The 15,564-nt window shown below is 37.8% G+C and overlaps 1 long non-coding RNA gene across 2 annotated transcripts; it reads left to right on the top strand.

Annotated features, from left to right (window-relative positions):
- Positions 1-309: 309 nt before the first annotated feature.
- On the top strand, positions 310-8,089 carry LOC123381681. 2 transcript variants are annotated; one of them, XR_006588988.1, is made up of 5 exons: positions 310-2,330; positions 4,387-4,533; positions 4,865-4,976; positions 6,262-6,418; positions 6,683-8,089. It is a non-coding gene; the product is annotated as an uncharacterized LOC123381681 (long non-coding RNA). The 2 variants fall into 2 exon arrangements; XR_006588987.1 differs by lacking the exons at positions 310-2,330; positions 4,387-4,533; positions 4,865-4,976 and having other exon boundaries at positions 5,872-6,418; positions 6,683-7,108; positions 7,536-8,089.
- Positions 8,090-15,564: the final 7,475 nt, after the last annotated feature.

Raw genomic sequence — 15,564 nt, 5'->3', positions numbered from 1 at the left:
GTTTGCTTCATAATTTGAATCTGCCTTGTCAGGCAAGCCTTTTAGATGTTACCCAAATTAGCATTGGCTGGAACTGTTACTGCCTGTCAAGGCGGAAAACTGCAAATGCAGAGTTATAACAGGAAGTGGGAGACTTGACTCACCCTTTCCTTTGGGCATCAGTCAAGTGGCGCAAAATAGGCGGCTCTTCCTCCCCCTCCCTCAAGAGAGCCGTCCCTCCTCCTGCACCCCAGCACCCATAACTGGGAAAGATGTTCTCAGGAGCTGACTCCAATAGAGATGTAAATTGTCAGATGAAGGTAGTTATTAATGTTAACCAATATTGTTTCTTACAGAGCCCTAAAACTGGACTATAAAACCATAGAAGACATTGATGTGAAGAGACAGATGGCTACAATAATAGCATCATTATTCTATAGCTTTGGGTGAAGTAGATACTGCATATGTTCCATAAATTTTAAAGAAAAAAAAAAGCCCACGTGGATGTCTATTCATAATGAAAAAGAAACACTGTAACATCAGAGACCCTGAGTGCCAACAGAAAGAAAATATGTCATGTCAGATATGCGTATCTAAGTGAACACGATATTTCCTCTCTTAAAAATTAAAGGGAGAACAGCTGTAGCTATTATTATTTTGCAACAAATGATTAGTTTGATCTATGGACAATATAGTTAAATTTGCCAATAACTTAACCAGCAAATGTAATGTGCACTTTTAATAAGGATATGGTTTAAATCAGGCCCATCTGCACTGTCTCTCCTAGGCCTCTTCTCCAAAAACAATCCTGGAACAGAAAACTGAATTATTTCAAACAATTATAATGATTACAAAGGCACTGTTACCACCTGCTGCTGACTCCTGGCAGTCATCAGTCAATGAAGGATTTAATTAGAATATTTATCAACAATGACCAAAACTCCTTTTGATTTGTCCCTGATTTTTCCAAGCGGGAAAAGTAAACTCTTTGCGAAGTCAAACAATTAAGAGATGCTGAAAAATCTGGGAAGCTGCTTAAAAGATTTCAAATGAGGATAACGAAGCTTTACTCAATTGCTCTAATTGGTTTTCTCTGTGACAGGTATGAGAGGTCTTGATGATTCCTGTCACTTTTGATTAGTGTCTCCTTTCTGTCTCAAAGGAGACCAAGAACATTTGTTGCCATATACTATTACCAAGCATAGACAGCTTAGCTACTAGATCACATGTGGGTTTTGGATGAAGGAAGCAACGGCTGTTTCCATGTGATGAACGTTCCTAAATTCTCGGCATTTAGAGAGAGCATCTTTGTTAACTGTTTCCATTTGTTTTGAGAACTGTCTGTTGTAAAGTGTACACCTTCAAGGTTCACCTCCAATGCCAATGCCATCTATTTCCTGAAGCCTTTGCAGAAGTTTTGTCCCCATGTGTTCTTGCCCTTCCTTTACTTTGAGTTCCCACAACACTTACTTCTTGTTTCTTTGTTTTAGGCACCAATTGTATTTGATTTGAGATAATAATTATTTGTGTGCTTTTCTTACCCATGAGTTCCCAGAGCACCAAATCAAGAAACACTTTCTGAGTCTTTTAGTTCTTCACATAATCTAGCATACTACCTAGGCACACAGTATGCCCCTGTGTTCACATTTCTGAAGTAAATCGATTACTGCATAATTGAACACTGAGAAGAGTGTTTGTGCATTATAGTATATGTATTTAAGTGATACTTAAGAAATTAGGAGCATTTTTTATAAGTGAACATGAAATATTTAAACAAAAGCTCCTAAGTGATACCTATCAGACCCCTTGTAACATCAACTGCTATACCCAGGTGGGATGTCAGATGATGAGACACCTGAAATAACCATAGTAACAAACGCTCCTAATTAAAGGGGTTGTTCCAACTACAGAGATAACTTTTGTCTAAAGCCAGGGAGCTCAATACAACACCTCTGCAGATAGCTGCAAAGGCACCCACAGACATTCACAGGTAGTAACAAACAGAACACAATTTTTTGCAGAAGTTTTGTATGAGGCAGTTTTGGCAGAAGGCGATTACACTGGGGGATAATTGCACTTCCAGAATTCCACAGGTCTGTGAAATTAGCAATTAAGCACCAAAATAGCTAGAGCAATAGAAATACAGTAGATGGGTTGTGTGGAGCAATGGCCAGCTGAACTTAGAGCTCTGAAATTAGATAAAATCTAGTACCAGGAACCTAAAACAGCAGGATGAGACAGAAGTAGAGAGGTCCAAAGATGACGCACAATTAGCAACAGGAAGGAAGAAGAAGACGCAACTCAAAATCAGTTGGACTCTACATAGACTTCTCCCTCATTAGGGAGAATCAGTAAGTACTAGAACCCTTAAGAGCTTTATTTGAACTTAATTTTTAATTTTGTTTGCTTCTTTTTAGTTAACTATTTAGTAACTGAAGCATTTTATCTCATTATGCAGGCTTGGTTTCTTTAAAGGCATAATTTAACCATTATTATTTAAAGGCATAACTTAAGTTAATAATGAAGGAGCACCAAATCAGTAACTGAAGCGATCATATCAGGGACCCTGATATGATGATATTGTATTAATAGCTGCTGAACAATGCCTTTTCCTCATACACATACCAGCCCTTGTTCTCGTGCCCTGAGATGGGTTCCTCAATGATCCAAAGACAGAAGGGAAGTTTTAAATGGCATCTGTTTTCTCGGGTTCTATTTGTAAGCTACAGACAGGATACCTCCATGATCTAATCACAAACTTGAAAACTTTGCTAACTCTAACAAAACTCACATACTACTAATGTATCCTCATTCTCAACAACAACAACAAAAAGATGTTTCATAAATCATTATCCTTTCAGGGAGCCTTTTTATAAAGTTTTGTTAAGGTCAGATGGAGTCCTGGTGCCAGCATAGGGTCTGTTAAAGTTGTGACGCAAACACTAAAAAGGCTAGAAGAAGCTATGAGGCCCACAAGCTAAGAATGACTTCTGCGTTGCTAAATGGTGGGGAAAATTCAAAAGAAGAATATTTCATGACATGTGAAAGTTATATAAAATTGAATTTTCAGTATTGATGAAGTTTTATTGGGCTGTAACCATACTCACTGGTTATGTGTTGTCTAAGGCTATTTTGTGCTACAACAGTAAAGTATTTGAGACAGAGATCATGAGGCCTACCAAGTCTAAATATTTGTTATCTGGCCCTTTACAGAAAAAGTTTGCAGACTCCTAATCTAGAGATATATTCACTTCCCTTCATTCTTACTTGAAATTGAAAATGTGTTTGGCTTTGCAGATTATACTGGACTCTCAAGTTTTGACCCTGTATCCCCGTGCGCACACATACATGCATATACATCCTCTCCCCGTCTTTCCTTGTCTCTTATTTTGTCTTTTATTCTGCCTTCTCACTACTGCTCAGACAACCAGGAAATGTGAGTAGCATCTGCTTCAGAACTAATTCTATTTCCTTCTCCTGGCCACAAGAATGGAGTTCTTTAAGGAGAACTGAAGCTTGAGAGCAGAGAGAATCACCTTTCTTTACCGCACGCTGCCTATTCTGGCCCAGCTCCTAGAAACCGGGGTCTCTAACATATGCTACAGCTTTTCTCCCAGGCTTTTTTTGTGGAGAGCATTCCAAAAGGGAACAGACCTTTCTCTTGTTGCAATTTTCTATCAAGAAGTCTTGTGGCCAGATAACAGAAAAGGTTTTTAAATCTCTGAGCACAAATGAGAAGGAGTTGGGATAACCTATCAAGTCTACAGAAAGCATTTTCTTTTCTTTTTCTTAATTTAAATAAAAGGCAGCCACAGTATTAGCCTTGATGAAGAAAAAGAATTCCTATGTTCCTTTCCCCTAGAAAATGTCATTGTGAGACTACCCTCTGAACATGCACAAAGAGGAAGGGGAGAGGAAAAAAAAATGAAAGAAATGCCTCCAGCTTTCATGTGATTTGTAGAAGTTTGTAGATGGAGCTGTACTGATGACATAAATATGTCAATGGATCAGAATTTCAGAAGGGACATTCATTTCTTTTGCACAGATACTCTGGAACTATGACTGAATGACTCAGGAAAGAAATACAAAGATTCTGAGACTCTGGCACCTTCACCAGCAGCACGGTGAAGTGGGAGGAAAGTGAGAAAGCCCAAATTCTGACCTTCGGTTACCAGGTCTATCGTTGTAGATATGACCCCTAAAATGTCAGAGTCTCAGTTTCCTACATTTTAAGAGAAGGATAATGATGCTTCTTCAACTTGCCTAAGGGGCTCTACTGAGATCTGAATGTGGTAATATATGTTAAATGCATGTCTTTGGTTGTACAGAGCTAATCCCTTTTCAGATACTGTTTTATCACCACTTTCTCTCATTGCTCAATTAATCAGTTTACTTTTATGTCCACAGAAACAGAACCTTCATATCCAATCGCTATGGTGTAACAGAAAATTTATTTTATGTCTACAAAAAATATATCAATAAATCAAAATGATGGACCCAGAACCAAGATTCTTTTGGCAGTTGCACCTAATGGGCCCCCCTTTCAAAGGCAAGGTAGGTGGGGCCCTACTGGATGATTTGCTCCACTAGCCACTATGCTCCCAGAAAAAAAAAACAATGTCAAATGTCTTCTGGAAAAAACAAAATGAACAAAACAAGACCCATTTTATAGTTCCCCAAACTTTTCAATTTGAAAGTGGGGCCTAGAGTCTTCATTTTGCCACAGTTCTCAAATGAATGGAAGTTAGAGGAAATCAAGCAAAAGTAATAATGTTCACTCATAACTACAGTCCTAAAATAGCCTTCTATCCACTACAAAGTATTGTCCATTCCTTTGGTATCAGTGTTTTTTGGTTTCATTTTTGTTATTGTTGTTTACATCCAGGTGTAGATCATATAACCACAATCAGGAAACATAAAGCATTGAAATAACGTAACACCACATAAGAAGAAACCACACAGATCTATTGTATTAGAATATTGTGTTCTTTATAAAGGTAAGTACTGTTATCATTACCAATTTTACATGTAAGAAAATGGACTTCTAGAGGTTAAACAGCACTTTCAAAATTACATGCCAAGTTTGTGTAAATCTGATCCTTTAATTCTAGAATGCTTATTACATAGACTTAATCTGTTCCCTGAGTGCTTAGTGGAAATATTCATTCATTCAAAGATTCACAAAATACATACCAAGCTCCAAGTATGTGCTGGGACTGCTTGCTGCTGGGGACTCACTGGGGAGTCATGGCCTCTTAAATTTAATGGATGTGGGCTTTCTACCCAGCAGACAGTACTATTCTTGAACTTCCTTCTGATCAAAGGTCCCCTGTAATACTTAGGACTCCAGCATGGTCTGCCCCCTTGGTTCTCTGAGCCTGTCCCCCCCCCCATTATACCCCACCCTTGGCAAAGGTTCCATATGCCTCTTGAATACAAAAAGAGAAGAAAACTAAATTCATCATGCTCCAAAAACTAATGTTTGTGTTCTAAATGACTTGTTTTATACTATAGCTGTATATTTTTAACACCTAGAAAATATATTCCTACTACTATTACATTAATGGTGCTAAAATGATACTAGATTCTGCTGGAAATGTCTCATGCAAAAGACCTTAATGTCCAATAATGGAGAAATAAGAAAATAAAATATGGCATATTCTTTCAGTACACCACTAGCCAGTCATTAATGTTTGTAATAACATGAAAAGTGCTTGAGTAATAGTAGTGTGCTTCATGGGCCTAGCTGTATGAAATAGTCACATCCTTTTTCATTATTTTAATTGATCACTTACAAATGCATATGCCTCTACTACCAGCAGGCAGCTTGGTATCCCATGTCCACCGCCGCCCCCCCCCCCCCGCCCCACAACCCCAGTCACAATCATATAGGCCAAAGGACTTCCAGCCATTGCATGAGTCTGCAGGCGCTGCTACATCAAGGGCAGATGAAACTGGACGTGGGCCCCACAGCTGCGCTGAAGCCTATGTACATACACATCGACACAGCTGGAGACCCCATTATTGCCTAGCCATGACCTAGCACCAGGCTGGCCTGGCCTGGGGCCATATGAAGGCTCAGTTCAGGGTCTGCCAGAGCCAGGCCCATCTTACACCTTTGTCTGAAAGCTGCTGAAGCCCAGACTTACTTTCTCTGACCATGAGTTCTCATCTGTCACTACTGGGGCTCCTTCCTGTCAGGGGCCTCAGCCAGGAACACTGTGGTTTCTTCCAGATTTGTCTAGTATTAAATCTGGGGTCTGCATTTCTTCACTGTCACAGGCCTGTTAGACTTGTGACGAAAGACTGGTTCACAAGCTTCACAAAGGTTCAGGGGTAAGGAGGGGAGACTTTGCCAAAACCAGAATGCTGTGGTCTGTCCTTCAAAGAGAAACACAAAAACACCAGAACAGGCTGCATAAGCATTTACATAACTAAGGTAAGCCGGTCAATATTTTTTCCCCTCATAATAAAATTTTTCCCTAAGGTGACTTGCTGGCTCACCCTCTGAAAAAGAGATTGAATCATATTTTAAAATCCTATCCCACCACTTTGTTACCTTGATGATTTTAAAAATATACATTTTTAAATAATGAGTTAAAAAACTGGATATCCAATTAAAAAGGGGAGAGTGGAATCTGGAAGGAGCCTACAGGGAACATGCCCTTTACTCATAACTTTACTTCATGAATCGCTTTTCCAGGGGAAATGAAAAGGAAAGAAAGAAGAGACAAACACATCCCGCCCACCCCCAAGCAATGGTGTGCCACAGATGTGGTCACAGTACCAACGGATGAAAGGAAACCTGTCTGCTCAAAGAAGCTAAGTCCCCAGACTGTGGCCCTGGAACCAAAGTGATAAAACTCAGGCACATGAGGCACATGGTTGCTTCAGGGACAGCATTCTGAGAGGTTAGGAGCTAGAGGTGGGGCAGAGAGAAGGAAACCAGACTAGAAGAAGAGAGGCTGCCAGTAAAGTGTCATGGAAACCAAAGAACAAGTGAGAACCTGGAAGAAAGTGCTTGGCCATGAGACCTGCCTGCTGAATAACCCCAGACATATGCCAAATACATGTGTTAAGTGGAAATACACATTATATGATACAATCAACCCTATAAAGAAAAAACAATGTACGTAATATAGGAAGGAAATACATAAAAATGGTAACTGTTGTTCTCTCAATGGTGGGAATATAGACCAGTCTCTCTATTATTCACTCTCAACTGCTATTTTGCAAAATTTTCAAAATAATTATGCATTGCCTTTTAACTTTTTAAAATTAATTTTTAAAAAGTAAGTAGTTGAACTTCTTATGATTAGTTCTTTCTGAACTGGCTAAGATAATAAGCAATGTAATGTTCTTTTATTTTCTATGAATATGCATTTCTTTTTCATTAGAGTAACAGGAAAACGCTATAAGGTTTGAATTTGCCTGTGGCTTAATTGTTTGGTAAACTCATACTTGGCATAAGCATTAGTCAAATAGCACATAAACTGTTTGTATAATGAAAAAAAGAAAATGTTCTTAACATTATTTATCAAATATGTCTCATGCAGTTTGCAACCTGGAGCAGGGATTTCTGGGATACACAGCTCAAAAATCCACTGCCCTGCTTGCCTACACGACCTCCAAACTATGGCTAGATCACCAGTCACCTGCTAAAATGGTAAAGGAGATAGGTTGCTAAAAAGTTGAAATTAAAATGTTAACAATAATTGAATAACAAAAGGTAGATCAAAGCAATAGGGCCAAACTAGTTCTCTTTTTTTTAATTTTAATGAATACTTTTACATTGCTTAATTACACATAAAGAATCCATGTCAAGTGGTGAAAATTCTAACAAAACAAAAACCCCAATGAGATGACTGCTAATGATACAATAATGTAGATTTTGCTGAATCATTATACATATATGCATTATTTGTTACAACAATATATAGACGGTATCACCTGATAAAACTGAGGCTTTTTTAAAAAATGCATTTATCTAGTTAGTCAACATCAACTTGAGTTTTCTTGTCTCTAAGTCCAGAAACTTTTTCCACTTAGAAAAAAATCTTGGGGTGCCTGGGTGGCTCAGACAGTTGAGCATCTGACTTCGGCTCAGGTCATGATCTCACGGTTTGTGGGTTCAAGCCCCGTGTCGGGCTCTGTGCTGACAGCTCAGAGCCTGAGCCTGTTTCAGATTCTGTGTCTCCCTTTCTCTCTGCAACCCCTACTCACACTCTGTGTCTCTCTCCTTCAAAAATAAACATTAAAAAATTAAAAAGAAAAAAATCTGTGTATGTAAATCAAAGCATATGACCCTATACTAGCCTATTAGAGATCCTAAAGAAAGTATATTGTCTTTTGTTTTTAATGTTTATTTAATTTTTTTTTTTTGGAGAGAGAGTGAGAAAGAGCGAGGGAGGGGCATAGAGAGAGGACAGAGGATCCAAAGGGGCTCTGTGCTGACAGCAGAGAGCCCGATGTAGGGCTTGAACTCATGAACCGTGAGATCATGACCTGAGCCAAAGTTGGACGCTTAACCAACTAAGCTACCCAGGTGTCCCAGAAAGTATACTGTCTTAATGAATTTTTTAAAAGTAATCCACCCAATTAAGTAGCCACTTATATTACTCCAAAGCTGTGAAACCTATCTTCATTTGGGATCCCCCAGAAGCAGACTCTGAGAAAAGATTCAAATGCAAGTAGTAGTTTATTTGAGAGGCTATCCCAGGAAGCAATGGTATGGAGGTAGAAGGGTGGAGTGGAGCGAGAAAGAAACAGGGCGGGGGAGCGGAGGGGGAGACAGAAAGAGAGAAAATAAAGCCAGTGAAGTATATTATCAAGGCAGTTACTACCATGGGCATTTGGAGCTTCATCTCCCTGGGGAGCTTTAGGAGACAGCATAGAACATACTCCAGAATTATCTCAACCGTAGGACACAGAAGCTGAGCATTCATGCACCAGTGTCCTTTCTGTCATTGGCTTAGGGCTTGTTCCAGAAACATTAACTTTCAGAATTTCTGGCTTGTCCTGAAGGCAAGCCAACCTGTGACCCGAAAAAAGATCTATGGCTGGTGCCTGCCACAGCAGTCTTGAGCATGTAAAGTGAATACAAGGCAATATGGCCAGAACACCGACATCAACTGCTAGAGCACCCAGTTTGGGCAGCTTTATCTGGGTGAGCACTTACATAATGCTTACCTCTAAGCATATTATATATGAGTCTATGACTTGGGTACCATTACTATCCCCATTTTTATCAGATGATAAAACCTAGGGACAAAGAGGTAACAAGGTCACACATCAAGAATTTGAACACTTTGACTTCAGAGTCCACACCATTACCCAATGTGACATGTCCCACTACTATGGCTATAGAGGATCAATCTATATGAAGAACAGTCAAGGAGTTTGGGGAGAGCTGCTCACAGGGGCTTTCAGAGAAGGGATCGTGGCTCCTTCCTCATTAATTCTCACTGACTCCAAAAAACAGCGTCTGGTGTTTGTTGACCTTGTTACCAAAGGTCAGCCAAGACAACAGTATCAGAAAATGGAGGCCTGCAACAGAGTCATTTCCCTGTCATCTTCTTTCCACACATTGTCCCCACAGAAACCACTAGATTTCCTGGAATCAGAATCTCGTAGTCCAGCAGTCATTTTGAGACACCATAATTTTCACTAACAGTTTCAATTCTATAAGCCTCTTAGCTGGTCTCCCCACAGAGCTGTAACAGCCTAAGGATGGAATCAGTTTGACCAGAGACTGTGAGCAAAGAGGCAATTTAGCTCTATTTCACCTGACTGTGTAACTGTCATGGACACAGTGTTAGGCAGGTGGTAAATTAGCTACTTGGAGAGGTCTTTTCATTCTTTCTGGTCACAGAGGTATTAAAAACTCTGTGAACATCTACCAGGTGAAGTCATAAAAGTCTGTGAGACTCTAGGAAAATCACTTATTCCAGGTAACCTAATTAGAAGTATAGCATAGTAGGCTTCTTTAAGACTATGAGCCTGAGTACCCATCTGAATTTGGTAAACAAAATTTGGAATTGATTCTAATAGGTTTAGACACTAAGCATTCTCTGCCAATTCCTTCCAATTAAACAGAGAATAGGAACAGATGAGAAATCAATCAAAATAAAATGAAACACCCTTGATCACCTGGGATGGAATTTGAGCATGAGCCCATTTCTTTGTTGTCTTATATTATCCTGTGGCATTATCAAAGTCTTCCTGAGGCAAACAGAAAAGCAGAATGGGCTCACATTTCTCTAGTGCAATAGCAGGAAAGGGGTGACTTGATTACATTTAATTCTTCCCCTTTCAAGAATATTGTGGACATGATTCAGTTCTCAACTATTTTAAGCAGTAACATAAGTATATATACAAACAAAAAAAATTGGAGGGTACATTAGATGTTTCCCTTTCATGTTATTATGGTTTTTAATTCAGTAAATCTCTATTGCACCTTTCTTAGAAATTCTTTCATATTTTCCATGTGAGTGTGAAGGCTTCATGCATTTCTTCTTCATTACTTCTAGGTATCACCAGGGCAATGTGTCTTCAATGCCTGACACAGGGGAGGTATTTTTTTTCAGGCATAGTAAAATACAGCAGAAAAAATATAGAATTCATGGTCAGACAGATCTGACTATTCCAATTTCAATTCAACTGCTACAATTTCTCAGCCATTGTGACTTAGCATCTCAGATAACAACACCTACCTCATAAAGTCACTGTAAAGATTCAATGGCTGGCTAGAGCTGGCTCTCATGGTTTGTGAGGAACAAATATGTGCATCTCTTTTAAATTCTGCATGCAGTGACATCATTTTGATAGTCTGAAATTGGCCATGGTGAGAATATTTATGCCATAGAAATTGGAAAAATCTACAAATCAGGGCTTTTTTTTTTCCTCCAGAGGCCTGATTGACTAGCTTATTACTGAAAATTAAATAACATGCAAAATGTTGAACAGCATGTTCAACTCTCTTCCCTTTCCTTTCCTGTCTTGAAGAGTTTGCAAAGACAGCTTGACTTCTGTGTCTAGAATACTCTAATAATTTCACTTCATTAAAGATTTGCCCATGCTGTTGTGCTTTTGACAGTCCTACAAAGCTACTTGTAAGGGTGACCTTGATTACAATTTAAATATCAAGCGAAATTCTGCTCTAGTATTTTGAACAACAGTGTTACAAACCAATGTTTCTGATGCTTCACTTAAGTAGAGCTAGTAAATGCCATGTGTAAGTTTTTGAATCGCCTGGGTTCCACTGAGGAGCTGGTGCTTCTGCTCAGCCTAAAATGGCATCACCAAAAAAGTTTTCCACTTGAACCAAGGGACTCACTCAGGAAATCCTATGGCTCTGCAGTAACACTTGGGAAAACTGATGTACTCCCAACGGACATAAAATGCTACTAAAATCATTTGACAGTGTAATTCAACATATCACACTAGAAAAAAATGGAATTTGTGACATAGAGGTTACCATAGATTTGGTGGAGTGGAACCAAATGCCACACCAGAAGACTGTAGAAGGCTGCCGACTTTCTAATAATGTACGAAGGATGTTGCAGGAATAGTGGGTATAAAGGCATCAGAAGTTGTCTTTCTCCTGGTGACTAAGGGGAGATTTCTTCATGAAATCCTGTAAGATACAACTCTCCCTCTTGGCACATAAAATCATGAATGATGACTAGAATTCTATATATAAAATGTTGGCAATATTCGTGTTTGGTTCTTCTTATCATCTCCAAAATGTACTAGAGCTAGCACACAGCTGAAATTCCATCTCAGAGACACTTTGGAGTCATTCCAGTAAGCAGTCATATAGGATAACATAGTTGTCAAAGACTGTCCCCCATGTTTTAATTCTGCATGTGACCTTGGACATATTCCTTGATTTCTCTAAAAATCAAACTTTTCATCTGTATAGCAGGTGCCCATACAAGATTAATATGAGAGTCAAGTACTGAAAATATACCCTATATAGTAAAACACTGTATCAAATATAAAATGTTATTACTGCTTGGACATTCTTAGTCACATAATACCAGAAATAAAAGCAAAACCTCCAATTTGGCATTAATAGGAAGCCAAACCACACATCCCAGAAATCATTCTGAAATGGTAAACCATGGAGCAAAGAAGAAGGCAATATTCTAGTAATTAAGACCTGAGTTTTAGAATCAGGCAAAATTGGATGCTAGTATATAAATTTCAATATATACTAGCTATGTGACCTTAAGTAATTTATTTGCCTCTCTAAACCTCTTTGAAATGAGGATTATGATAGGACCTAGCTCATTATGTTGTTGTTAAATGAGAGAATGCATGTAAAACTGATGAGGACTATAGTTAGTTCTCAATAAATGTTACAATGTTTTTTACTCTTTTTGCTACGGTTATATTCACATTTTGAAATATCCTAGGCAGAAAAATGTTCCTACTACTGAAGATAAGAATCCCTAGAGTAAGTTAAAAGTATATGGCAAGGAGTCACAGATTCTTATACTCCAGAATATAAATTAATGGACTATGGTGGTAGCTAGCTTTGGACCATAAAAGCAAGCAAAACAGCTTCATTTTCCTCCAGGATCTTCCTCTTACACTTTTTTCTACTTAAACTATAAGGCATGCCAGTTGGAAAACAATTACGTGTCCAAATCTTCTGGGAGCTAGGAAGCCCTAACAGGTGAGATTCTACCCACTTTACTTCTCTGGGTGAAGTTTCATGGACTTTGAAGTAGAGAATTGGAAACATGAGCTTCAGGAACCAAAATAAAGGGTGGTGGTGGTTTTTCTGACCATAGCCACAAAGCATGGAGAAAAGGGAAAGGACATTTTAAGACCCAGGCAAAGATATACCAAGAAGGAAAGGGACAGTCCAGAATGTGAAGTCCAAGAAAGAAGACAGGAGACTAGAAACAGAGCCGACACCAACGGTAAAGAGAGCTTGTATGCCACTGTGGACATGCTGGATAGGAGTTCAGGAGGTCAAGCCTGAAGCCATGGTAACAGAAGGGTAATCTTTAAGGATAAATATGCCCCTTTGTGAGGAAACTGTTAGAAATGATTCACTATCTTGTTCTCAGGTGGGTGATAAAGAATTTCAGAGAATTGTTGGCTCAAACCTTCTTCTTCTTCCTCTAAGCGATCTCTTAAGAAACTAAAATATGCTTTCCCATGTAGGGTTATGCACTGGGTCAGTCTCAGAAAGTTCTAGTATTTTATTTACTGACATGGAATCCAAGCCTTTCTGTGTCCAAGATTCTCCCAGGTTAAACCTCTTTAGAAGGTACCTGAGTCAACCAAGTCTCTAGAATAACAATTAGAGGTGATCACAGAGTAGAAAAGTGGTTGCCAGGAGCTGGGGTGGAAGTGGGGGTGGGGGGGGGAAGGTGATCAAGACAAGTTAATAAAGGAGCTATAAGATGAATAAGTTCTGAGAATCTAAGGTAAAACATGGTGACTGTAGTTGATAACACGGTATTATATAACTAAAATTTGCTAGTAGAATTTAAATTGAATTTTGATTATCACCAAAAAGAAAAAGAAGAAAAATATATGGGGTGATATGTGTGTTAATTAGCTAGAAGGGGTAAATCCTTTCACAATGTATTTGTATATCAAATTAAAAAAGAGTAATCACAATTTTCAATGTAAAAAGCATCCCAAGGTCTAAAAGAATCAGCGTGCATAACATACTAGATGGGCTAGCTACTATTTTTTTTAATCTAAAAAAAACCAAAAACAAACAAACAAGCAAATAAACATGGGTCCTGGGTGACTCAGTTGGTTAGGCGTCTGACTTCAACTCAGGTCATGATTTCAGGGTTCCTGAGTTCAAGCCCCACATTGGGCTCGCTGCTGTCAGTGTAGAGCCTGCTTCAGACTGTCTGTCCCCCTCTTTCTCTGCCCTTCCCCTGCTCATGCACTCTCTCTCTCTCTCTCTCTCAAAAATAAATAACCATTTAAATAAATAAATAAATAAATAAATAAATAAATAAATAAATAATAAAATTTAAAAAGCTCTCAAAACCGTTAACAAGACAAAATCTTAACCCACTTCCTAACATTAATCTTCATTCCTTTCTTCAAGAATCAAAATCTTCCAAAAATCATTAACAAAAGAAAAATCCGCAAGTATTTCCAATGCACAACCCAAGAAGGAAATATTTACAACTTGAGTCTGAAATAACCTTATCTTGTTCACAATAAAGCACAGTGCTCACTAACAAAATGTGTCAAGAGCAAGCTGAATCTGGAAGACAGCATTGTATGACGTCAGACTAAAATTGGTGATAGAATCATTTTCCTCTTGCAATTTTCCAAGATTTCCTGGATTTACTCAGAATCTCTATGATAAGATTATAGCTTTCTTTGGGGGCATTTCAATGTTTTTGTTCATGATCTCTCTTAAAATCAGGCATGCTTTAAAAAGCAGGAGCAGCACATACTATTAACTGTTATGTGCCCTTTTTAAAAACATAAGTATAGTGATTTATTCTTACTTAAACAAAATTCAGTCTGTGTTTTGGTGAAACATCAACTATTTTGCCAATTACAGCTCTTAATATGTGAAGAAATAACAAGTCTGTTCTATGGATTTCTTTTTGTTATCATGCTGATGAATTCTAGTTAAGAGGATAAAAGATAACCTAGAATAATAGAATATTTGAGCTATGAAGGAAATTTTAGAGCCTATTTTTCCAATTCTATTTCAAAGTGCATGAAACCAAGTCTGAGAGAAGTAAAGTGACTTACACAAGGCCTCAGTGCTGTTAAAGGTAAGGAGTGATGAGCAAAATAGGAGCGAACCACAGTTAGCTGGTAAGTAACCATGATCACACACTAATACAGCAACAAATTTTGTGAAGACTTCCTATCGTTGAATTTTTTCTGATAACAATGCAACTAAACTAAAAATTAACTGCAAATGGGCAAGTTAAAAAAAATCACCAAATGTTTACAACCTACAGTGTACTTATAAATAGCCTATTTGCCAAAGAAGAAATCAATTGAAAAGAGAATACTTTAAACTAAATGAAAAAAATTTTAAAGATGTATTAAAACCTGTAGAATGCAACTAACACCTGTGTTAAAAGAGGAAAAAAAAGCTTAAAATCTATTACCTAAATTACCTCCCCAAGAAGCTATAAAGGAATAGTAAAGCAAATATCCCAAAAAAGCAGAAGGAAGATAATAATAATAATGATAAGAGAAGAAATGAAGTAGAAAATAAATACTAAGTAGAAAAGACTGGAAAACCAACAGTTTGATTCTTTAAAAAGAATAATAAAATTTATAAACATCTTATCAATAGTGAAGATTAACAAAGAAAAGGTAGAAAAGAATCATTACCAGAAATGAAGAATGGAGCATCATTACAGTCCCTACAGAATTAAAAAGATAATAAAATAATATTATGGAAAATTTTATGCCAATTAATTTGAATATTTAGATGAAACCAATAAATTTCCACAAAAACACATCTCATTATTACTGACACATAAAAAATGAATAATTCCATATATTCAAGAAATTGAATTTGTAATAAAAATTCTTCCTAATATTTATTTTAAATAAAAACACCTA

Source organism: Felis catus, chromosome D4 (genome assembly GCF_018350175.1).
Source record: "Felis catus isolate Fca126 chromosome D4, F.catus_Fca126_mat1.0, whole genome shotgun sequence".
NCBI classification, from domain to species: domain Eukaryota; kingdom Metazoa; phylum Chordata; class Mammalia; order Carnivora; family Felidae; genus Felis; species Felis catus.
This window is presented reverse-complemented; position numbering and strand designations above follow the sequence as displayed.